The sequence below is a fragment of the Dendropsophus ebraccatus genome, chromosome 13 (assembly GCF_027789765.1).
Source record: "Dendropsophus ebraccatus isolate aDenEbr1 chromosome 13, aDenEbr1.pat, whole genome shotgun sequence".
NCBI lineage: Eukaryota > Metazoa > Chordata > Amphibia > Anura > Hylidae > Dendropsophus > Dendropsophus ebraccatus.
This window is the reverse complement of record NC_091466.1, coordinates 15,391,928-15,417,925: the sequence shown is the minus strand read 5'-3', so window position 1 is coordinate 15,417,925 and position 25,998 is coordinate 15,391,928. Positions and strand designations below refer to the sequence as shown.

At 44.3% G+C, this 25,998-nt stretch overlaps 1 protein-coding gene across 1 annotated transcript in view; it reads right to left on the bottom strand.

Moving 5' to 3' along the window:
• The window catches only part of CDC42SE1 (CDC42 small effector 1), a 36,019-nt gene extending 18,550 nt beyond the window's left edge, over positions 1–17,469 (bottom strand). The window contains exon 1 of the mRNA XM_069950489.1: positions 17,309–17,469. The gene's annotated coding sequence lies outside the window, so the exon portion shown is untranslated. The remainder of the gene's footprint in view (positions 1–17,308) is intronic.
• Between the last annotated feature and the right edge of the window lie 8,529 nt (positions 17,470–25,998).

Here is a 25,998-nt window from a genome sequence, read left to right as displayed (position 1 = left end):
GGGGTCCAACTATGCCCTTAACAAAGGGCAAACTGTAATCTGGTCAGACACAGCCCTCATGTATAAGGTCATAATTTCCTATTTTGAGAACCTTTGGCAAGTGTTTTCAGGTTTTAGGAAATTCCACTGAATGTGCGGCTTCTGCATCTGTGTTTCCCTAAAAACTGAAAACAGTCGGATGGTTGGAAAAGGGAAGTGATTTAGCAAAATCCTTGGGAAAGAAATGAAAGGATAGAGCAATTGGGAATAATCCCATATGCGGGTGGTGGTGGTGGGGGGGGGTCACTCCTGGAATGTAAATGACCAGAAAGCGCTGACTTTTGATGGCATGCCTAAAGAGGAGATTTCACGATAAAAAGCCTCTCAGAGCAGACTTCTGGAGAGCCCACAGCCAGAGAGGACATCCCTTCATAAACAAGGCTCGTCTGGAAAACCGAGAACTCAAGTCATAATGGAGAATGTGCTAAAAATATTAGAATTCTGTTGCCGGCTCAGACGCCCACTCGGGTTCATCTTTGGGTCCCGCCATAACATCCCTTATACTTTACATCAAGGATAGAGCGTGAACACAAAATAATATAATATTGGTGGGTGTGTGACCTGGTACCTCCAAGGTTTCCTAGAATAAAGACGTCATGGCACTAGCGGAGGTGCACAAGTGGTCACATATCGCCATATCCTGGAATCCAATGAAACGTCCACTAGTTTCATTCATCACTATGCAAAGAAATACGATAAGGCCAAATATCATATTGTGTGCATGTGGCCGTCATCAGGGCCGTTTCTGCCATGAGGCGGAATGAGTATTCAGCCTCAGGCGGCAGATTCTGCGCCCCTGCAGGGGGCGGCAGACAGCAGCCCTGCAGCCGCGCACCTGTCCTGCCGCAGCCGTCCCTTCCCGCCGCTTACCGTTGTCCCGCGCCGTCAGTCAGCAGCTGTCATCGCCCTCCAGCGAGTCGTGAGTGCCCGGGGTCAGTGGGGGCCGCGATGCCCCCGCTGACCCCAGGCACTCACGACTCTCTGGAGGGCGATGACAGCTGCTGACTGACGGCACTGGAGCGCGGAAAGGAACAGCGGTGAGCGTTGGCGGTGGGACGGGACGGCTGCGGCAGGACAGGTGAGCGGCTGCAGGGTCGGGAGACAGCGGTGACCGTTGGCGGCGATGACAGCTGCTGACTGTCGGCGAGGGACAGCGGTAAGCGGGACGGGACGGCTGCTGCAGGACAGGTGAGTGGCTGCAGGGTCGGCCCAGGGGGGGGGGGGTGAAGGTGCGGGGGGTGCAGGCGCGGGTGATTCGGTTACGGCGGCGGCAGAAACCCCAGAATCGGCCCTGGCCGTCATTCACCTACCATGATAAGGAGAACTTGAGGCTCTGTAAAGATACTATGGAAAATGTATAGTCTATTTTCTCATACAAAGCAGAAGAATGAAAACCCAGAGAGAAGTCTTAGTGACCATAGACGTCAGTGAGACAACTCACTATGTAAGCCCAGCACAGCTGTCTGGAACCACAATGACAATGCTATAATTTTAATTAGGGATGGTCCGAATCCACCGAGGTTCGGGTTCGGCTGAACCCGAACGCTCGGCATCGGATTACCGCTGTCTGCCCGCTCAGTGCAGCGGGCGGATACAGCGGGAGGACCACCTGGAAAACTGGGATGCAGCCTATGGCTATGGCTGTATCCCAGTTTTCCAGGCGTTCCTCCCGCTGGATCCGCCCGCTGCACGGAGCGGGCAGACAGCGGTAATCATTGCGGAGGGTTCGGGTTCGTACGAACCCCGTCCGAACCAGGTTCAGACCATCCCTAATAATGTTTCGGTTAATTACGTGAGAGGGCGTCCTACAAAACATGTTGACCAACTTTGACAGATGTGAACATGTTACAAGGTCAGTCATCCAATGTGGCTACCTAACAGAGATCTGATATGGTGGACCACCAAAGGTGTGAACCAGATGATGGGCTGGCCACTTCTTTTATTTCTTCAATGATTCCCACAAGCTCAGTGAATGCCCCAGTATCTATGCCACTATATAAATTCTGGGAAGACATAAATAATATCAAAGCAGCCTGAGGATTCCAGTACAGTAAGCAATAAAGTTATTTAATGTTCTAGATTGATTTCCAGTATCTCAATCAAACTCATTATACGTGACTGCAATATTCAATATGCCAGCAGAGGGACAATCGGTCTGGCCGGAACAGGTTCACAGAGCTTTTTCATGAGAATTTCACGATGTAGGCGAGGTGTGAAGAGAACTTCTCTGAGGATGTGAGATGTGTCATGAGATATGCACCAGAAATCACTCCTTGTGACCTCAACTGTGACATAAAACAGCTACAAAACTAATATTTATATCAATCAAAACATATAACTACTATATACAAGAATTTAACTACTATAGTACTGCTGCTATATATAATAATATAACTACTATAATACTGCCCCCTATATACAAAAATATAACTACTATAATACTGCCCCTATATACAGGACTATAACTACTATAATACTGCTCCTATATACAGGAATATAACTACTATACTACTGCCCCCTATATACAAGAATATAACTACTATAATACTGCTCCTATATACAGGAATATAACTACTATAAGCACAAGCCATTAAAGGGGTTGTCCGGCGAAAAAAAATTATTCACAGAATAACACACATTACAAAGTTATACAACTTTGTAATGTATGTTATGTCTGTGAATGGCCCCCTTCCCCGTGTTTCCCCCCACCCACGCTAGACCCGGAAGTGTGGTGCATTATACTCACCGCATGTCGTGTCGTCCACGGTCTCCGATCCTCAGCAGTGACGTCTTCTTCGGGAGCTTGGCGGATCTTCCCGAGTGCCGGCCACCCTCTGCAGCGTCATCCGAAGCTCAGCCGCGATTGGCTGAGCATAACTGTGCTCAGCCAATCAAGGCTGAGCGGCTGATGACGCGGCCACGTCATCAGCTGCTCAGCCGCGATTGGCTGAGCACAGTTATGCTCAGCCAATCGCGGCTGAGCTTCGGATGACGCTGCAGAGGGCGGCCGGCACTCGGGAAGATCCGCCAAGCTCCCGAAGAAGACGTCACTGCTGACGATCGGAGACCGTGGTCGGCACGCGACAGGTAATGTATAGCGCACCACACTTCCGGGTACACGGGTGGGGGTGGTGGGACACGGGGAAGGGGGCCATTCACAGACATAACATACATTACAAAGTTGTATAACTTTGTAATGTGTGTTATTCTGTGAATAATTTTTTTTCGCCGGACAACCCCTTTAAGATAGACAGTAGAAACCAGCGGCACTCACCGGGTTAATGCAGTAATCGTGGTTTATTTACCAGATGTCATCATACAGGCAACTTCAGGGCAGGGAGAGACAGGTCCAAGGGTGCTGTGCACCGTGGCTACAGCCGTTTCTCGGGCTAACTTTCCCGCTTCATCTGGCCTCCGGGGTTTCAATCGGTTGTCAGTTTAGCCCTGAAGTTGCCTGTATGAGGACATCTTGTAAATAAACCACGATTACTGCATAAACCCGGTGAGTGCCGCTGGTTTCTACTGTCTAACTCAATGGCTTGTGCTTATTGAATGATCTGTTTTCCTATTCATGCTGAGCACCACCGTGATGCAGACACTGTAAACAGAGTCAGTACACTCAGTAAACAGAGATCACAACGCTCCCTATCATGTAAGGTCACTTAACCTGGACATACAAACAATTTCAGAATACTACGGTTTGCTGATAGTGCCAGCACATCTACTTGCTTGTGTATATAACTACTATAATACTGCCCCCTATATACAGGAATATAACTACTATAATACTGTCTTTATTTTGTACAGTATATGGCTATGTTCACACAACGTACATTTTATGACAACGGCCGTTCTTTTCATAGTGAAGTGGGTTGCATACAATCGCTGTTGTGTGAACATAGCCTATAGCTGAATATTCACAGTACTTCTCTTTTAAGTAATGTGTCGCAGATAGGAAGTGGAATGGTTCTCATCATTGTCTCTTGGTTGTTTCGGCAGGTTTAGCCTGACTGACATGACGGGTGTATTGCTTCACACAACCACTTCCTGTATGTCACACAGGTGCAGACTCTCTGACTCAGTCACGCTGTATCAAGCCCACATGTCTGGATTTTTCTTTTGTGTTTTTTTTGTTCCCTTTTATCCTTTTTAGGTTTTATTCCTTGCTTTCAAAAATTGATCTCACTTACTATACTATGTACTGTCATAAGAGGTCAGCCACAAATTTGGGTCGTTGAGGCCGACAGAGGGAGATGGAGAATGATTTCTAACAGTAAGGGTTTAGTTTTTGACTTTTTTTTATTATCATGTTGGACTTGGAGATGCCAGAAAGTCAGAAATGTCTGGATACTCTGGGGGAGAGTTATCAAACATGGTGTGAAGTTAAACTGGCCCAGTTGCCCCTAGCAACCAATCAGATTCCACCTTTCATTTTCCAAAGAGTCTGTGAGGAATGAAAGGTAGAATCTGATTGGTTGCTAGGGCCCACTAGGCAAACATGAGCAAATGCCAGGGCCTTGGACTTGGCTTGGGCAGGCCCCATGCTAGGCCAGTGATGGGGAACCTTCGGCCCTCCAGCTGTTGCAAAACTACAATTCCCATCATCATCATGCCTGGACAGCCAAAGCCATATCTTTGGGTGTTTGGGCATGTAACAGCTGGAGGACCGAAGGCTCTCCATCACTGTGCTGGGCCCATTGGGCCCCCATAACCAAGATCTGACTCTACAGATAGGCACTAAAGACCATCAGGTGTCTCATTCTCAGTGACCACTAGCAATGATCTTACATCTATCCATGCATGGCCAAAACCCAAAAAGTTTTTTGACGTCCACCATATTCAGTATTCTTCACCTTTATGGTCTTTCAAATTTCAGACTCTCTGTATTAAAGGGGTTATCCAACGCTACAAAAACATGGCCACCTTCTTCCAGAGACAATATGACTCTTGTCTCCAGTTCAGGTGCGGTTTGCAATTAAGCTCCATTCACTTCAATAGAAATTAGTTACAAAACCCCACCGAACTGGAGACAAGAGAGGGGCTGTCTCTAGAAGAAAGTGGCCATGTTTTTGTAGCGCTGGATAACCCCTTTAAAGGGGTTATCCAGCGCTACAAAAACATGGCCACTTTTCCCCCTACTGTTGTCTCCAGTTCAGGTGCAATTTGCAATTAAGCTCCATTTACTTCATTGGAACTGAGTTATAAAACCCCACCCAAACTGGAGACAACAGTAGGGGGAAAGTGGCCATGTTTTTGTAGCGCTGGATAACCCCTTTAAGTGATATTCTTGTACTGAGAGCAGTTGAGCCGAGCACTGGCCTGAACCTGCCTCCTGAACACAATGTAAGCCCACGCCTGAAGGCCCTGAAAAGCTCCGCGGTGACACTAAGAGCTGCAACGTGTTACTCATGCTTAATAGCAGATGTTCTTGCCTGGACCTGCTCTCCTCGCCATAGCCCTCACCCTGCAGCAGGAGCGCCGCATGTACGGACAGAACCCAGGAACATGGCGCGAGAACACATGTCCCTGAGTTCTGTATCAGGCTGGGAGGATAAGAAGCAAATACATTTGTATGTTTATACATATATTATTATACATATATACATATACATATATTTATATTTAAAGGGAATCTCCACCTGAAAGTTATTATTAGAAAATCTGATTATAAAGCAGGGGACATAGGGAATGGCCTGGTCTGACCACTCCCAGGTTTCCTCGCTGTCAGTACAGTGCCAGTCAGGCTGTTAACTGAACATGTGAGTCATGGCTGACTGACTGGTTGCTATGGAGACCCTGCTTAACAGTCACTTTTTTAAACAGGGTTGTCAGGAGTCATGTTCCTAGCAACCAGTCTGTCCAGATTAGTCATGACATCATCTTAAATTTGAATTGGCAAAAATGTGTGGGCAGACAAAGGATAAGAAGGCCTAGACCCATATTACATGTAATGTCTTTATTGTTTCAATTGAGTAGAGAAACATGTAGGCTCCGGCTGTGTCGGACTGGCCCACCAGGGGACCGGAGGATACTACAGTGGGCCCCCAGCTTTAGCACCTGCAATAACACTGACTAACATGTCGTTTCTCACTGGTTCTTCATTGAGCTGATGCTTTCTGCGGAAGACACAAAAATCTGTGTGTGAGTCTTTCTCCCCCCCCCCCCTTCTGAGATGGCTGTAAACAAGTCTCTGGCTGGCTGTGTCTGCAACACTGTAACTTCTTTGTAATGCTGGGAGGATATATCACAGCAAGTTCTTTAGCAACTTAATTAGCATTATAAAGAAGCTAGAGTGTTGCAGATAACACCTGACAGGGACTTGTTTACATCAGCCGTCTCAGAAGGGAGGGGGAGAAGGTGAAGACAGAGAGAAAACCTCACACACAGATTTTTGTGTCTTCAGCAGAAAGCAGCAGATGAGAACTGGGGGAAGGAGACTGAATAGATAATAACAAGCATGGAAGAAATTGGTAGTCTTACCATGGGCAGCAAGATATGAAAAGTTATGTTTGAGTGGAATACCCCGGTGTGCCCAAGGGGTGTGCTCCAGCATGGCTAGAGCCCAGGGTTTCACCTAGCAAAGCGGAGATGGTCTAGCTAACCGTTGGGAGTGCCTACTGTGCCTCATTTACATATTAATTGACAGGTTGCTGACAGGTCCCCTTGATGGTGCGTTCACACCTACAGGATCTGCAGCTGATTTTCTGCAGCAGATTTCATTTAAATAACTGAACACAGAGTCAAATCTGCTGCAGATCTGCTGCAGATCCTGTAGGTGTGAACGCACCCTTAAAGGGGTTGTCCAGTGCTACAAAAACATGGCCACTTTCTTCTGCTCTAGTCTCCAGTTCAGGTGTGATTTGCAATTATTCCCATTTACTTACAAAACCTGCACCCAAACTGGAGACAAGAGCGGTGCTGTCTCTGGAAGCAAGTGGCCACGTTTTTGTAGCACTGGATAACCCTTTTAAGCTCCTCCTCCACAACAGTTTCTAAATACATATCTATGTCCCTTTAAGTGCACCACAGATCCCTAGGGAATGAAGAGTACCCAGAATACCAGCTCTGGTATGTAATATTAAAACTCAGAGTTTCCCGATTTTATATTTAGACAGTAATGGAAAGAAGACGTGAATGCTTCTCCTGATGAAATATGTATTTTAGCTGTGAGCCCAGGGCTGCGGTCATTTCAGGGCTGGTTATAGAACAGTAAATAAGATCCATCACATACTCATAGCTCCCTGTTCCCGAATCCTCAGAGGGTTCACAAATACCATCAACTGGCCACAGTACTAAAGCAGTCATTGCGAGGGCCGTAGAGGATGTTAGTCCACTCTCTACAGCAGGGGTAGGGTACCTTGGCTCTCCAGCTGTTGCAAAACTACAACTCCCATCATGCCTGGACAGCCAAAGCTAAAGTGGGGGAGATTTATCGAACATGGTGTAAAGTGAAACTGGCTCAGTTGCCCCTAGCAACCAATCAGATTCCACCTTTCATTTTCCAAAGAGTCTGTGAGGAATGAAAGGTGGAATCTGATTGGTTGCTAGGGGCGACTGAGCCAGTTTCACTTTACACCATGTTTGATAAATCTCCCCCCATATGTTGGGTGAATGACATCATGTACATATATGGAAACTGAGAAGTGTCTGTGATGTCATAATTACAGAGTTGAGTCATTGTGACTCTGCCCGCAGTAAATGAGCACTGTGCAGCACAGACAGTGTGTCCCAGCACACGGCTATATCCAGCCTCTGTGTGAACAAACCAACTAAACGCCTTCAGTCCCCGACCGTGGGTGGATTTAGTTTCAAGTCTGTAGGCGCAAAAGATAGCTTGTGTATAAGAGCCGTGCCATTTGGAGGCATGTGCCCGCAGTGTGGGAACCCAGCAGCAGCACTAAACACTGGTCAAAGAAATGATACCCAGACTGGTATACCCTCAGCCTTAGCACCTTTGCCTCAGTGCTGCTAAAGGTAGTGTGATAGGTTACCTCTCATTATCCACCCATTTATTATAGTCAAGGTCAAACAGGGTGACAACCTTGGTCCCGGTCACTTCTGTCCGGTCACAATGTTTGTGGATGGAAAAAAAGAACCTTCTGCTCTCCGAAAGAAGAGGATGCGTATAAATAAGGGACCTAGGTGGGAGGTAAAACACACCAAACTGAGTATAGCATATTAATCGAGGTCTCCCATTCTGTGATTTGGACACTACGGCACTATTACATGGACACTGTATGACACTATTATTTAGACACTATGGTACTATTACGTGGACACTGTATAACACTATTATTTGGTCACTGTGCAGCAATATTACATGGACACTGTATAACACTATTATTTGGTCACTGTGCAGCACTATTACATGGACACTGTATGACACTATTATTTAGACACTATGGTACTATTACATGGACACTGTATAACACTATTATTTGGTCACTGTGCAGCAATATTACATGGACACTGTATAACACTATTATTTGGTCACTGTGCAGCAATATTACATGGACACTGTATAACACTATTATTTGGTCACTGTGCAGCACTATTACATGGACACTGTATGACACTATTATTTAGACACTATGGTACTATTACATGGACACTGTATAACACTATTATTTGGTCACTGTACGGCACTATTACATGGACACTGTATAACACTATTATTTGGTCACTGTGCAGCACTATTACATGGACACTGTATGACACTATTATTTGGTCACTGTACGGCACTATTACATGGACACTGTATAACACTATTATTTGGTCACTGTGCAGCACTATTATATGGACACTGTATAACACTATTATTTGGTCACTGTGCAGCACTATTACATGGACACTGTATGACACTATTATTTGGTCACTGTGCAGCACTATTACATGGACACTGTATGACACTATTATTTGGTCACTGTGCAGCACTATTACATGGACACTGTATAACACTATTATTTAGACACTATGGTACTATTACATGGACACTGTATAACACTATTATTTGGTCACTGTGCAGCACTATTACATAGACACTGTATGACACTATTATTTAGACACTATGGTACTATTACATGGACACTGTATAACACTATTATTTGGTCACTGTGCAGCAATATTACATGGACACTGTATAACACTTATTTGGCCACTAAGGTACTATTACATGGACACTGTATAACACTATTATTTGGAAAGTACAGCACTATTACATGGACACTGTATAACACTATTATTTGGACACTAAGGTACTATTACATGGACACTGTATAACACTATTATTTGGAAACTACAGCACTATTACATGGACACTGTATAACACTATTATTTGGTCACTGTGCAGCACTATTACATGGACACTGTATAACACTATTATTTGGACACTAAGGTACTATTACATGAACACTGTATAACACTATTATTTGGTCACTGTGCACCACTATTACATGGACACTATATAACACTATTATTTGGACACTAAGGTACTATTACATGGACACTGTATAACACTATTATTTGGTCACTGTGCACCACTATTACATGGACACTATATAACGCTATTATTTGGACACTATAGGGCACTATTACATGGGCACTGTACAACACTATTATTTAGTCACTGTGCAGCACTACTACATGGACACTATATAACACTACTATTTGGACACTATAGGGCACTATTACTTGGGGACTGTATAACACTATTATTCTGACCCTATAGGGCACTATTACATGGACAATGTACAACACTATTATTTAGTCACTGTGCAGCACTACTACATGGACACTATATAACACTATTATTTGGACACTATGGCACTATTACTTGGGGACTGTATAACACTATTATTTGGACACTGTAGAACACTATTATTTTAACACTGTACTGCACTATTACATGGACACTGTATAACACTATTTGGATACTGTATGGCACTATTACGTGGACACTGTATAACACTATTATTTGGACACTGTATGGCGTTATTACCTGGCGACTGTACGGCACTATTACTTGGATACTGTACGGCACTATTAGGTGGACACTGTATAACACAAATTTTTTAACACTGTTCAGCACTATTACGCTGACATTGTATGACACTATGGTTCTATTACTTGGGGACTGTATTTTGGATACTGTATGGCACTATAACTTTTGGAATGTATGGCACTATAACTTGCACATTGTACACAACTATTACTTAGGGACAGTGTGACACTATTATATGAAATATGAGCCTATTACTTCAGGAGTGTATGGCAATATTTGGACATGGTATGGAGTGAGTACCTACACTGTATGGCACTGTTATTGGGATCACTGGGGGTCTCCTCAGCCCTAGAATGCCACTATTGTAAGGTCATGCATCTCTTCATACCTGTTAACATTCCTATTGAGAGGTTGAACAATGGAACAGTCACTGCGACTGTCCAGATAACCTCCGTCCTCTGTGGTCACAAGAGAGGGAGGCCACTAATGGATGTAACCAATGTGACCTATCATGGTTAAACCCTTCAATATTCAGATCACTTAGTAACAACCAATTGCCCCACAAACAATATGTTTATTGATAACCAGGCTGCTTGATCCATATGGATTATTACTATGTTTATGGGTGTATGTCATCTCTTTAGGCCACAGGCACCACCATGGCGAGAGGCATATGTGACAGGTTACTTTTCCAGCCCCCATTTGGCAACATTGGAAGCAGTTTAGTCAGAATTATAGCGCCCTCCTTAGTTCATCTTTATTATATCTGAGGGATAACATCAAGGGGTAATGTTTCTCCTTGAGGAGAGCACCATGAAGACATGTGGAGACTTATAGGCCACTCGTGCTCTAATGGGATTTCTGGGAAGAAAGATATAAAAAGCAGCCCCCCACCCACCCATTTGGAGGTACGGTTTCCTTCAAGTCACTGTTTGACTCCAATAAGAAGCCTTAGAACATGACTGGGGATTTAATGCGGGAGCTGAGTGCAAGGAGGCCAAAGAGGAGAGCACTATAATAAAGAGTTATAGGTATTATTTACCCTCCTGGGAAGTTTATTAAATCCCCTGCCATATTCTAAGACTGGTATTACACGGAGCGATTATTGTTCGAAAAATCGTTAAATCGTTCGGATTTGAACGATAATCGTTTCATGTAATAGCAGGCAACGATTAAACGACCAACGAGAAATCGTTGATCGTTCAATAGGATCCGGACCTATTTTTAGAGTTTGATCGTTCGCACATCGTTTGGTGAAATAAGAATTCGCAGCTGAAATGTACGCAATACCGACGACTAAAAGACCGCAAGAACGATCATAAATAACGCTCATCGTTCCATGTAATTGGGCGAACGATTTCGGGTCGTTTGCCTTAGCGGTCGTTTAAGATCGCTTATCGTTAATCGACGAAAAATTGCTTGGTGTAATAGTACCCTCAGGCTCCTTAAAGAAGCAGAGACTGGCTTAAAGGGGTTTTCCGGCTGCAGTTACAGGTCACCGCTGCTACACAGTGAATAGAGACAACAGCGTTTGGCTCCGCTTACTGTGTAGTGCAGGTTGATTGATAAGGGTGCTGGGTGTTGGCACCCCAGTGATCTGTCTATTTGCATGGAAAGCCCCACTTTCCAAAAGTATCATCCGAGAGTTTCCCTGCATATCCCTCTTTCCATATCTGTATGATGCAATCCATGTTGAGAGGCCTTTAAATGTGAGACATCAGCATCAGGTGCTTATCCATAAAGCCCGGCCAGGAGACAGATCGTACTTTCCCCGAATCCTCAGTGAATGAAGCATTTGTTATTTTTTTATTATTGCTGGAATGAACAATCTCATGATTCCACTTACTCAGCTTTGCCGTACCGATCCTGCAGCAGGAAATTACAACGGGACAGCTACGTATTCGGTATTAGAGAAGACTGCTAAACCCTATAAAATTCACTGGCCCACTTTATGGTGTGTTTTATACTAGAAGCATGACTCCACCCAAAGCTTTAAAGGCGTGACTCCACCAATATAACAATTCCTCATAGGCCCCACTCATAGGGGTCCTCAGGAAGCTGAGGCAGGATGAGAAGTTTGGGTCCTCACACAAGGACAAGGTGGTCACTGATGGTTTTCTCTTTTTACCATCAGCTCTCCATATCCCAGCTTCCTGTAACATGTAGGAGTGATATCTAACTGCAATCACACCTACATGCATGAGTGTAACTACCAGGATTGCAGACATAGCAGCAGCTATGGGGTCCAACAACTATGGGGGCCACCCAAGGAAAAGTAAGGGATGCCTATTAAAAATGCCAAGGTCTGCTATGGGATCCTAGAGCTGTTTACAGTGCGCATTATTCCTGTACTATGACATCATTTTTCTTCACCTCCGCTCTGATGTCACTTCGCATTATCCATGAACTCTCATCGCTATGTTAAAGGGGTATTTTGGTGAAAGTAGATTGTTTTCAAACTAGTGTCAGAAAGTTATACAGAGTTGTAAATTACTTTTATATAACAATCTCCAGTCTTCCAGTACTCATCAGCTGCTGTATGTCCTGCAGGAAGTGGTGTATTCTTCCCAGTCTGCCGCCACCTCTGTCCATGTCAGGAACTGTTTTCTATGGGAATTTTCTACTGCTATGGACAGTTCCTGACACATGGACAGAGATGGCAGCACAGAGCACTGTGTCAGACTGGAAAGAATACATCACTTCCTGCAGGACATAAAGCAGCTAATAAGTACTGGAAGACTGGAGATTTTTATATAGAACTAATTTACAAATCTGTATAACTTTCTGAAATCAGTTGATTTGAAAAACATTTTCCCCTTTAAGTATGCTTTCGCTGTGACATCACTGTGTGCACAAGCTCTATGCAGTGACATCACTGCATGCAAGAGTGACATCCCTAAAGTGTGACATCACTGTGTGTATTATGCCCATGCAGTGACATCACTGCGTGTATTATCCCTGGTACTATGATGTCCCTCTGTACATTGTTCTATGACTAACATCACTATGCATTATGCAAGTCAAGCCGTACTCCAGGACTTGCTATGGGTCTCCATTACACCCCTACCTGACTGTTCAGTTCTGCTTTAAGCCATCTCAGTCATACGGGTAGGGGACCTAATGAAACTATTAGGCAGGCAGGCGGGGGGAGGTGTACCTAAGCCCCTTGACGTAGTCCTCCATTACAAAACCCATTGTGGACTCCTGCCAGGCTCTCATCATTGCTTCATCAGCTCTTTCCCCCATACAGAGGACTTCTCCATGTCAGAATTAAAGTGCACAAGCGCTGACATTGTCCCCGGCCTGTTACAACACCAGGGTGTGTATAATACAGGAGCTGAGGTGGGGAGGGGGGGTCTGAGCACAATACAGGAGACGCAGCAAATCGCTTCCTGTTCTTTGAACAAAACAAGTCGAGTTATGTGAGAAAACATAAAGGGGTTTTTATTTTTAAAACCACTTATAATGTTCTGCAAGGACACAATGGAGGTCGCTCGTCTTAAAGGAGACATGAAGAAAGAAGGCAGCTCAGGAGTAGTCAAGCCGGGCAGGAAGTGGAAACTTATGCGTATAAAGTCTTATTGTTTACCCAGCATGCACTGCACATGATGAGAGGAGCAGTGGCCACATGCTGAGAGGTCACAGGCCTAGACACCAGGCCTGAGACAGAATCCCACATGATGGGCTTAGATACGATAGCTGAACAGACAGTATAGCAAAAGATAGTTTTAGATACACTATAGGGTAGGAGCAAATATCTGATATGTATAATTACATTGGAGACCCTATAGCTTTATTTTACGTCAGACTGGGACTGTTCATAGTTCGTAGTTCATCAGCAGCCTGCCTAGACCCGGCCCATCACTATATGCATATTCGGCAGACTGTGAGGATTACAGAAAACCACACTTCTGCTTGTTGTAAGTAGGATCACGTCAGCATCAGTTCCGTCCTTTTCGTCACCCCGTCTGCGGCTCTATAGGACTTTTGTGCAGACACAGCTGAGGCATGGGGTACATGGAGGTATATAATGGGGGGGGGGGGCCTAGCTGCCTGCACTGCCCCTAGTCATCACTTCATAACACTGCTAGCTGCAAATAAGATTGTATGAGCATATAAATTACTACTATAATACTGCTCCTATGTACAAGAATATAACTACTATAATACTGATCATATAGACAAGAATATAACTACTATAATACTGATCATATAGACAAGAATATAACTACTATAATACTGCTCCTATATACAAGAATATAACTACTATAATACTGCTCCTATATACAAGAATATAACTACTATAATACTGCCTCCTATATACAAAAATATAACTACTATAATACTGCTCCTAAATACAAGAATATAACTACTATAATACTGCCCCTATATACAGGAGTATGATTACAATAATACTGCTCCTATATACAAAAATATACTACTATAATACTACTCCTATATACAGGAATATAACTACTATAATACTGCTCCTATATACAAGAATATAACTACTATAATACTGCTCCTATATACAAGAATATAACTACTATAATACTGCCTCCTATATACAAAAATATAACTACTATAATACTGCTCCTAAATACAAGAATATAACTACTATAATACTGCCCCTATATACAGGAGTATGATTACTATAATACTGCTCCTATATACAAAAATATACTACTATAATACTACTCCTATATACAGGAATATAACTACTATAATACTGCTCCTATATACAAGAATATAACTACTATAATACTGCTCCTATATACAAGAGTATAACTACTATAATACTGCTCCTATATACAAGAGTATAACTACTATAATACTGCTCCTATATACAAGAATATAACTACTATAATACTGCTCCTATATACAAGAATATAACTACTATAATACTGCTCCTATATACAAGAGTATAACTACTATAATACTGCTCCTATATACAAGAATATAACTACTATAGGTGAATAGAGAACTGGCTTTACGCTGCTCACATAGTCAGGAATGTGCAATAGGGGTTAAAATAAAGTTGTCATCTAAGCCTGTGGCTCTTGAGCAAATAGAGCTTATGTTGTTTGTTTGAATACATGACTGCAGATAGTGATATTAGAAGGGAGCCCTGGAACAGCCTATAGAGTAATCTGACAGAACAACCATTTACACAAGCAGATATCCGTATTACAGACTGCAGTAATCATTGTTCATCCACACATTGGTCCATACAGGGATTCCCTTATTTTTCTATCCGCATATCGCTTTACCTATTTACATTGATTTGATAGGCCTTAGCTTCCTAGTATAGTTCGAGGTAAAAAATGTATACCCAAGAGCCATATTGGGATGTCGCAGGTGCAAGGTGTGTGTGTGTGTGTGTGTTTCCTGTTATTCATGCAGTATATGAATATCATCTGACAGGATACATATATAGCAGTCTATTGGAAAGCAATTGTGTCCGAGTATATTATGAAATGAGAGTGTCACATTCTCAACCACTGTTTACACCATTTCCTTTATCCCGGAGCACCCCTTTAATTTTCACCTCTATGCTGTAATCCTCACGGCTTGTAACTTGAGCCTCATACCTGAGCGCAGCGTGATTCCACCGTCCTGCCAGATGAAACATGTTACCTCGCTCATGCTGCACCGTGTCCCTTTCACTTTTATCCTGAGTCATGAATCGGCACACCTAGATACCTCCATCATGGCTGCTTTATGGGAGCCTATACTCAGGTTATATAACAGGTACCTACACACCTTACACTTTATTCTCCTCAATTCCCCTCCTCAGGGGTGAAATAATCTAAAAACCTTCGAAAAGTAGTTGTCGCCTCCCGTCCCTCCACACAGGCCTCGATGGATGACTATCTAACTATGATTTTGCTGCACCTTTTGGAACCAGTTTACAGCTGTTTTTCACGATGGTGTTAGGACCCCAATGCAAGAATGGAAATTGGGGCTCATCTTACTGTTCTAACATACTTGCACGCCCCCCTCTACATCCATCCTCGATTGGCCCTGACTGTCCCAGACTGCCCCCGTGAGAAGTAGGACAGTGGGGCCTGGTTTGACCACTCTAAAGCTGAGGTTGCCCTAGGTCGTCGCTGGCCGCATTTCAGTAGTTGCGTTATATTTGACAATGTCAATGGGAATCCTACTGTCTATAGCCAGAGATGGAGACATGTGGAGGACCACTAAGATCAGTGTTGGACTGGCCCACCAGAGGACTTGAGGATCCTTCGGTGGGCCCCCAGCTTTAGAACCTGCACTAACATTGACTAACATGTCGTTTCTTACTAGTTCTTCGCTGGGGGACCCCCAAGGATCATTTTCTTTGGTGGGCCCCAGATACCCCAGTCTGACACTGAGTACGATGTATGGAGAACACTACCTGAAGGGGTTAATACCACATAGTGAAGCAACCAGAAGCCTCATACATAAATTATTATCGCAGCATTAAGGGTTGAACATTAAGGTGGACTACGTTAAACGTATTGGTTATCGATACAATCGGAGCATTTAACTAGACCAATACCCATTTCTCATGCGGAACAATAAAAATAGTCAGTCGTATTGATTTTTTGCTTTACACATCACATCGATATATATCTGATGCCCTCGAGGAATTGAGAAAAGTATCAGAAGATTGGGGCTTCACCTTGACGCCTGTGACTGAGATGTTATTTCAGCTGGTCTTTGCGGGTGCACCTCCAAAACAGGACGGTAGCAATGGAGTGGCATAAGGTTTGACTGGCACAACCACAACAATCAGACCTAGAAACCAGACTGGCATGATCACCACCCACAAGAACCTTGATCAGATCATCACAATAGATAGACAGCTACAGCTTGGTAATCTCCTAATATTGGTACAAAGAGTAGGGCTGCGAAACTGAGTCAAACTGGACCTACACCCAACAGGAGCAGAATGAAACCTCCCCGGTAGTGAAGGGGTTATTCTCCATTGTCTGCACCCCCTGGAGGGGGTCTACAGGAAACAATATCATTCCGTAATCTATGAATCTGTTCAGATCCAAGGAAATTTCCATGCAGCCTTTGGAACGGCTCTGAACTATGGTCCCGAAATTACAAAATTTCACTTCTGAGAGAAGAATTAAAAAACAAATTCAAAATTTGAATTTTCAGGGGTAAATTTACTCGTAATATTGAGTTTAGAAGAAGATGAATAAGACTCTGGAGCCTGTATTAGACACAGGATTCTATAGTATTCCGATTCATGTTGGGACCTGCAGACCCTCTTACCTGGTGTTGGTGACCCTAGCAATGCCTTAGGACCCCCGGTGCCTTTTCTGGTCTTCTCGGCAGCTGGTGGAAAGTTGCTGTGAAGTTGAGCTCCCCAGCGAGGTGTGGTTCCTGTGTGAGAATAAGGAAATGCTTCTGCTCTCCACTGTGTTTGTTCAGAGTCTCACAGAGCACTCACAGTGGACGAGACGGAAAGTGCAAGGCGAGGGAAGGGGAGGAGGGGGGGTGGCTACAACCTCCAAACTCTCTCCCAGTGCTGGGAAACTTACTTCCCCAGGGTGGAGGGAGGAGAAGGGGATCTTACCACTCAGAGGTGACAATCACGCTGAATGACCTTGTTACCGGAATGACACAACGTAAGCCGATGGATAATTTACAGATTATGAGATCAAATATGGATACAATATCGCTTTTACCTCATTGTCCTGATGGCACCACAACATTTACCCTCCTCATGTGTAAAAAAAATAATAATATATATGCCTAATTTTTTTCCAATGAACAAAATTCCCTACTCGCACATCTGTAGACAGAGGCGTAGCTTGTTACTTCTTGAAAGCTATGTACTATGTCGGATCGATCAACATTTATATACTGGTGGCTGAAGAAGTTGGATGGAGCCCTAGGGAGTCCTGGCCTATGGCTGTTTTCATGTTTTCCAGGAATCCTTAGGGATTTGTCCAACTTCTTCAGCTTGACGCGAGCATGCTAAAGTTGAGCTCATCTTTACTGGCGTCCTCTCATGTGGCTTTGGGGCTCAGGGCCCGGGGACGGCTGCCACATCAGAACCCTCTATAGATACGCCCCAACCGTAGTGCAGAAGGTCACTATTCTGGTTTCCAGAAGAATATTGTGATCTTGAGTAGTCACCAATGACCTCGAGTAGTCATCAGGCCTCCATTCGATTATTTTTGCTACTGCTGAATGGAATCGGCAACAGGGCCTGAAAGACAGATTTGAACCTAGCCCAAGTCCATATAAGCCATAGGTGTCAACCCCAGGCCCTCCAGCTGTTAGGAAACTACAATTCCCAACATGCCTGGACAGTCAAAGCTGTAGTTTAGGCTGTCCAGGCATGATGGAAATTGTGGTTAACACCTATGATATAGGCCGATACTGTTGTTAAAACTGTCTGCACGTGAACTTTACTTTTTAAAAGATCGTTTGCGCATGAATTATCTTGCCTGAATGTCCAACTATTGACTGAAACTTTAAAACACGTCCAACTTCTTTTTAAAAAACAATGGATCAGCTAAAACAGTTGTTCGATTTGAAGGGGTAGTCCTATTTGGACATTTATATCTGATATATGTGGGTTCTGCCTTGTCATGGCTGCCATAGGTTGACAGGAGTCAGCTGTTTTATGCAGTGCGCATGGGAATTGCATAAATGCACCACCATGGGCTACTCTGTTTTCGTAACCTCTAAGTTACAGAAAAAGCACAACTTACAGTACGAAACTGTTTAGGTAGCTACCATTAACCCCTATGGGGGGTATGTAAACTTTATAAAACAGCTATTTTCGGCTTCCTGACTACACCAAGCAGCCGCAAGCAGGCCACATGGGGCTGGAGGGTTCATTGGTGCTGTATGTGTACCGCACGTGTGTTGTTGCTGTATATGAGCTGTGAGGGTACGGCCGTATGGAGGTATTGAATTTTGGGGGATGAGTAGACATTTGTACAAGGTAATGTGGAAGGAGAGGGTTGTAGTTCTGGGTTTCCCATATATATGTCAGTATAATATTCCATCTGCTCAGCATGATCTCCGCATGTGAAGCCCACACGCCTCCTGCCTCCTTAAGGCCTGTAAAGTGCAGAGCCTGTCCTGAGTGAGTCACAGCATGAATCGTGCTGCATACAAGTCTGAACGCGTCACCTTCCAGGGAGCCAACATAGCAGCTTCCTCCGGTTACCTCAGGTCTGGAGAATGCGTTGTAAACCATCGCTCGGAACCGGAGGAAAGTGAAACGCGCAGGGTGTAATTACCAACCCATAATGATAGGCCCGACTGGTACTTAGAAAGTTTATTGCAAAACAAACTCTGACTCCAGACTTTTCCCAATCATCATGAAAAGATGGTGGCAAGGCTCATGGCGGCCATGCTGTTCCCTCCAATGCTCTGAGGGATTTTTATTGTGATCCCAAGGAAACCTGAAATGGACACTGTGCTTAAATTAATAGTCTAATCTAGAGACACACATAACAATAATGTTGGCCAAGCCCGGTAATTTTGGCATCTGATGTGTTCAGGGAGTCTCCCATATATACTACAATGTCAGATGGCAGGGAGGAGCATAGGGCATTTTAGATTTCAATGTGCTCGATCTTTCTGTTAATGGGAGATAAGCCACTGACAGTGGTGTCTGGCAGCAGCTTTCTCTCTCCTCCAGGAAAGGGAACTGAGAAGCACAGCTGTCAGCTAAAAGAAAGTTTAGCCAGTAGCTATCTAATAACAAAACTATGGCAAACACTAGGGGTGGACAGTAAACCTTCCATAATTGACGGACGAATAATTGTTTGGCTGTCAGTTGTGTTTCCCACCTGCCTCCCGTCCTCCCCATATACAGGATTGTTCGGCAAAACCAAGCGTTTCTGTGTTATCTATGGGTATGGTGGTGATTTTCCATCAAGTTGAACCCCTTATTACCACCGACAACCTCTGTTGGTGGACAGAGTCTTATACACCTTAGATTGACAGCCAAACCCGCCATGAGTGGGTACAGCCAAGCAAAGTCTAAGTGTCCTTTTACATGACCCCATATGAGGGCCAAGCGAGGACACAGGCGAGCGCCTATCAGCCACATTGGCACTTGTTTGCAGCGCTTCAGAAGGCCGGCCGCTTGAACGACCACTGTTTCGTTTGTGAGGCCATTGATATATACCGCTATTGGCTGTACATCCCCTGTTTACACAGGGAGATGTGTGGCCAATAGCGAGAAAAGATATGATCAGACGTAGATCAGCCGATCGCTCTCACTTTTACAGTTTACCTTTCTAGCAATGCTTCTTTCAGAAAATCACCCTGCGTAAAGGAGGCTTAAGGTCTATGGAGACCTTCAGAAGTGTGACCTCGATGATCATCTTTTTTCCCCAGTATCGGCTTTCATAGTGTGTACTTACTGCCCTTGCTATGATGGACATACATTCTCTATTCACTGACTTTCTGCCGAGCCTGCTACTAGCTGTTATCAAACACAGAAGCCAATCTGAAGAGCTGCAAGGGGCAGGAGATAGCTGAACCAATGAAAAGACAGGAGGCGTGTCTCAGACTCGACACACCCTGCAGACATGGAGCTAGGCTGTAGTCACAAATGACAGCTCTATCCCCTATCTTAGGATACCTACTGTACACAGAAGCCAGATCTGAAAAATATAACTAGCATATAAGTATCCCCTGTGTGTACTGACTCATGTATCATATCTGAGCTCCTGACTGGACAATCCCTTTAACAATGATATGACCTTTCCTATGCAGGTGACTAACATCTGGTAGGATCAGTACAGGTCATCAATGTGCAGACCATAGGTAATGTTCCAGGGTCCCTATGATGAGTAGTATCTCTGTCTCTGTAACTGGAGACGTAAGTCAAATCGCTCTTCAAAGAAGTCATTGGTATTCTCATCCATAGCAACCAGAGTTTGGCTTTATGTTCTAAACTGTCCACGACTTGTTGATGTGGGCTGCGGTTACAAAGCATCGATTGTATGACCGTACTGAGCTTTGATCTTCATATTTTTTCTTTTTTTTTTTTTTTGGTATAAAATCTGTAATCAGAACCGATAAGGAAGAGAAGTATTTCCTTTCTATCTCCATTACATCAAAATCGGACAAGAAAGAAAATCCTTTCACAAAGACGTAGGACCGTGCCGCTACTGATGGGCAGGAATTGTTAGTTAGGACGCACTACATGCTGCTCCAACAGCTGTGGTGCTGTATCTGGAGGAAAGCACTCATGGTTCTCCAAGTCTGGATATCACCTTTAAAGGGCTGCGGTGTCGGGTTGTCACCTAGGGGAGACATTTAACAAAGTTACACTGGTTATACTACCGCAATCTATACACAGAGGAAGAATTGGGGTGGGGGGTGTTGCATATCATAGTGGCATCTCTTGGGCCCGACATCTACTATGTTAGGTCATAGTAAAGCAATGAGTACTGGGCACCAGAGTAAGGAGCCACAAGATGGGCTTTGGTGGTGTATGAGGCTGTTGTTTTGGACATTAGGAAGATGGAGTAGATGTTAGAGTGGGATGTGTGCTGGGAATAATAGGTAAACTATGATTAGGAAAGTGCAAAGGAACTAACTAGGCCAGTGAAAAGCCTAGACAGTCAACCTTTGGTTCTTCCCATCGCCATACACTATTTTTTTGCATTGGAAGAAAAGGAGGATTAAAAAGGATCCTTTTTTTTTGTTAACCAAATTGCATCCATTTTAGGCACGTTTCAACCAGCAAGGTGGTATCCGGTGCCAGCCTGCCATTCAAGGGAGGGACGAATATGCAAAGAAGAGCCCGTGGAGCCTCATGTAAAAGCCTTGAAACACAGGACCAACCAGATATCCCTCGGGGAAGGGCCCAGCCAAGGGGTGGCTCCTGTAAGAAAACCACCATATTAAGTGGCCCTATAAGTCAATGTAATGACAAGGGAAAAACCAAGGCCAGGTATCCATCCAGACAGCTGTTTCGGGGTGTTGTCCCTCGTCAGTGTGGAGCAGGATTCTGGCTAGGTGGGAGCAATGTCTAGTAGAGCCATACGGGAAACTGATCTAGATTCAAGGGAGGGGACATGGCTTGTGGACATGGCACCCACAGATAGCTTTGGACAGGTGAGGTCTGGCTGGTAACAATATTGGGTTGAGAACCGTATTGGGACAGGTGGTCCAGCCTGTAGCATAACCAGGTGGTCGAACTGGTAACATAGTCTGATTGAGGACCTGTGACTCTGTACTGGTGATTGAATGCATGAAAAAAAAAATGTGGCTTTTTACACAACCTGTCTAAGAAATCCTTACCTTTCTGGTGAGGGGGATAGATTAGTACCATTGGTGAGGTATGTGGGAGCAGTGTCGGACTGGGGTACCTGGGGCCCACCAGAGGAAATAATCCTTGGGGCCCACCAAAGAAGAATAGGTAAAAAGCGACATACTGACCCCTTTCTATCCTGGATTCATCTGGATCTGTGACAACTCCCTTGTGAATGACATGTTTTCAGTCGAACTATAACTCTCAGAATACCCTACACTTATGAAGCTTTAATGAAGGGTATGTTGGGAGTTGTAGTTTCAGAGGGAACAAACCTTTCATAAGTGATTGTTGTGTAGAGGCTTCTGGTGGCCGTAATCTGCTACAACCATCAGCCCTGAAGGTCCAGCACTATATCTTTCTACAGCGGCAGCTCATATGCACTACAACTCCCATCATATTCTGAGGGATGCAGACTATCGGTACATGCTGGGCTCGGCAGGATCCAACTTCTGCAGCCACGGGGAATGAAATGCTGAGCGCTCGGTTCAGAGAACACGGCTGAATCTGAACAGAGTGACAGGTCCACGCAACACTAACAGCCTTGGTATATTAAAAGAATACAGTGTCTTCACATAAATCCCATCCCCCCCCCCCCCCCCCCCCGTTTTTATATCGCTATCGATTCACATTTTCACACGTTGTTTGGAATAGCTGGCATATTTTTTACTCCTGCTGCAGACCGAACGACCCCTGATAAGTTACATTTGCCTCCTTAGAACAGGAACTACACATGTTGCCTCCATTTACCAGTGTAACTTCCAGAGAGCCGGGGTGAATTCTGGGAAAGGAGCTCGGTATTTGTTATCCGAGGCTTTAAGTAGTTCCATAGGAAGGGAAAGCATTGTTCTCCGCTGGGCTATTTCTGGACACGGAGGAAAACAAGGCATTTATTTGCTTTTCTGGGGTCTTGTTTTGTCTCATTGTAACTGGAAAAATTCTCAGGGCTGAATAAAAATATCACCGCTCTATCTGCTTTAGCTCCACTTGTATGTCTGCTTAAATAAAGGGGCTGTCTGAGAATAAAACATTTTTATATATGGCTGGGGTGGTATAAAAGAAGAGGTACTCACCATATCCCCTGTGTCTGTCAGTCTAATGGGTCCAAGTCCTTGCTCATCACCACTTCTTCCTGGTTCCAGGTCCCTACAAGAACTTCCCATTCACTGATTGAGGTGGGAGTGGGACACCGCTGTGACCAGTGATGTCCTGAGCATGGTAGTTCCTGAGAGGATGATGCCTCACAGGAAGAAGCAGTGAGCATGGGAGTATCTCTTCTTTTTTAATATTTACACCAGAAAATCCCTTGTTCCTGTCGGTCCCGCTCAGCCAATCAGTGCGGAGTGGAACCAACAGGAGCTGGGAGCCTCAGGCGGCAGGGGGGGTTAAAGGGGCCGGGTTACATACTCCGCTGCGGGTATGTTACCCCATTGAAGTAACAGTACCAGGATTCGCAGAGGATTTCGCTGCAAGCTCACAGAGTGAAATCGTCTGTGAATCCGGTACTTATAAAGCTACGCTCCGGCTTGCTTCGGGGGTTCCCGGCTTGAGGTCCCCCTCTGCCAATCAGTGCACTGCCCAGCTTCAGCCACTGATTGGCTGAGCGGGACGTCCAGACGAACAGAGCCCCCGTAGCATGGAAAGGTACAGCATGCTCCAACAACGGAAAACAAATTGGGTTCGGACGTGCTTGAGGTTCGCTCATCTCTAGTCATAAGTCATATTCTTGGGTAAAGTCTTTTCATACATGTTCAGCTGTTCCAGAGATATCTTGGTCTCTGACGTGGGTGACGCACATTAATGGCAGCCATCACACTGACCATAGGGATTGACTTTCTTAGACACAAATAGATTTGCACTTGTACAGTCCAATCCCTGGTCGCTACTCTGCGTCAGTCTTTACTATAGCTATGGAATTAAAGCTGTATTTCATTTCAACATAATTTTTTATGACTAAAAATTACTTCCATACTTGTTAGTATCTATTCAGTCTCCTTCCCCCAGTTCTGAGCTGCTGCTTTGTGCTGAAGACACAAAAATCTGTGTGAGAGCTATTCTCTCTGTCTCCCCCTCCTCCCTTCTGAGACAGCCATTGTAAACAAGTCCCTGACTGGATGTATCTGCAACATTGTGGCTTCTTTGTAATGCTGGGAGGGTTAATCACAGTGAGTTCATCAGCAACTTGACCTCAGAATAACCCTCCCAGCATTACAAAGAAGCTACAAAGTTGCAGTTTAAGCCTGCCAGGGACTTGTTTACATCAGCTGTCTCAGAAGGGAGGGGGGGGGGGAAGGGGAGAAAAAGCTCACACAGATTTTTGTCTTTAGCAGAAAGCAGCAGCTGAGAACTGGGGGGAGGAGACTGAATAGATAATGACAAGTATAGAAGGAATTGTTAGTCTCACCATGGGCAGCAACATATTATAAGTTATGTTTGAGTAGAATATCCCTGTAAATTCATGAATCGGAAACATCAGGATGAACAGGGTTCTAGTTCTGTCCTGAAAAGCAACACACTGTGATGCACTGGATTGAGCAACAGATGGCTGGCGAGAATTTAGTACTTTAGCAGTAACTATCTGAATCTGGCATCTTACGCATTTGTCTGAGTTATGTCTAATTGAGTCTTTATTTTTAGTGTCATGGACCAGCCAATAATTACCCCCCCCCCCATCCCCCGCAGGAAGCCACAATTATTTCATTCTTCTTCTGCAAGACAATAAGCGCAGACAATGTGCTGGTTATGATGAAAACATGGCACATGTAATACAATGGGAGACAGTCCCCAGATATATATATATATATCGGCACTGGCAGTACTGGGTAATGACACACCGACACTTGGAAATGGCAAAAAAAAAAATCTCAACACTAAAAATTAAAGAAAAGCATTTCGTATGTTTGCTATAAAGTAAAAACACATGGGCTGATAACAGAGAGTGCCAACAGTAGCGCTGAAGGACGGTGCTATGGGTGTTTTATCCGCTCTAGCAGAAAACCAGCAGAAAACCTTCCTATAACTTGGGGGTTTTGTTTTCTTCTGTCATTGGACACACTGACATGTAGGGGAACAATTTTTAGTTCTATAATGGTTTTGCAGTGACCCGTCTTTAGTCTTACACTTCCTGCTATTTGTATATAGTTTGGTATCTGTATAACCTGTGTATTTTCTGCACCTGGATATAAATAGATGTGCTTCTGATGGAATGTCAGCTTGTACTGTACAGAACAGACACTGAAACATTCAGAGATAACAACTTCTCCAAAGAACAGGCTTGGTCACTGAACACTGTCACAGCTGTAAAGGACAAATATGGGCAGTGACCACTAGGGGGCACTGTATAAATTGAACCTATGGTTCTGTTGTTTCAAGACATGTAAAAGAAGACAGGTGGCCTTCTGTATTGATTACAAAAAAGGAACAATTATAGACAAATACAACCTAACAATAGTTGTACTATTCATATTCCCGCATTGAAAACACTGAGTAAACATCCACAGTGCAGGTGGAAAAAGTGAACGAACAAATGTAATAGAGGGTTAGTCTAGATAAAAATTTACATTTTGCTTTCTGTTTGCAATTTAACACATATAAACTGCTTGTTGAACCAATCTCAGGGCCAAAGGGGTGATGCAGAGGAAAGACAGCGGCAGCCGCACCATCCATT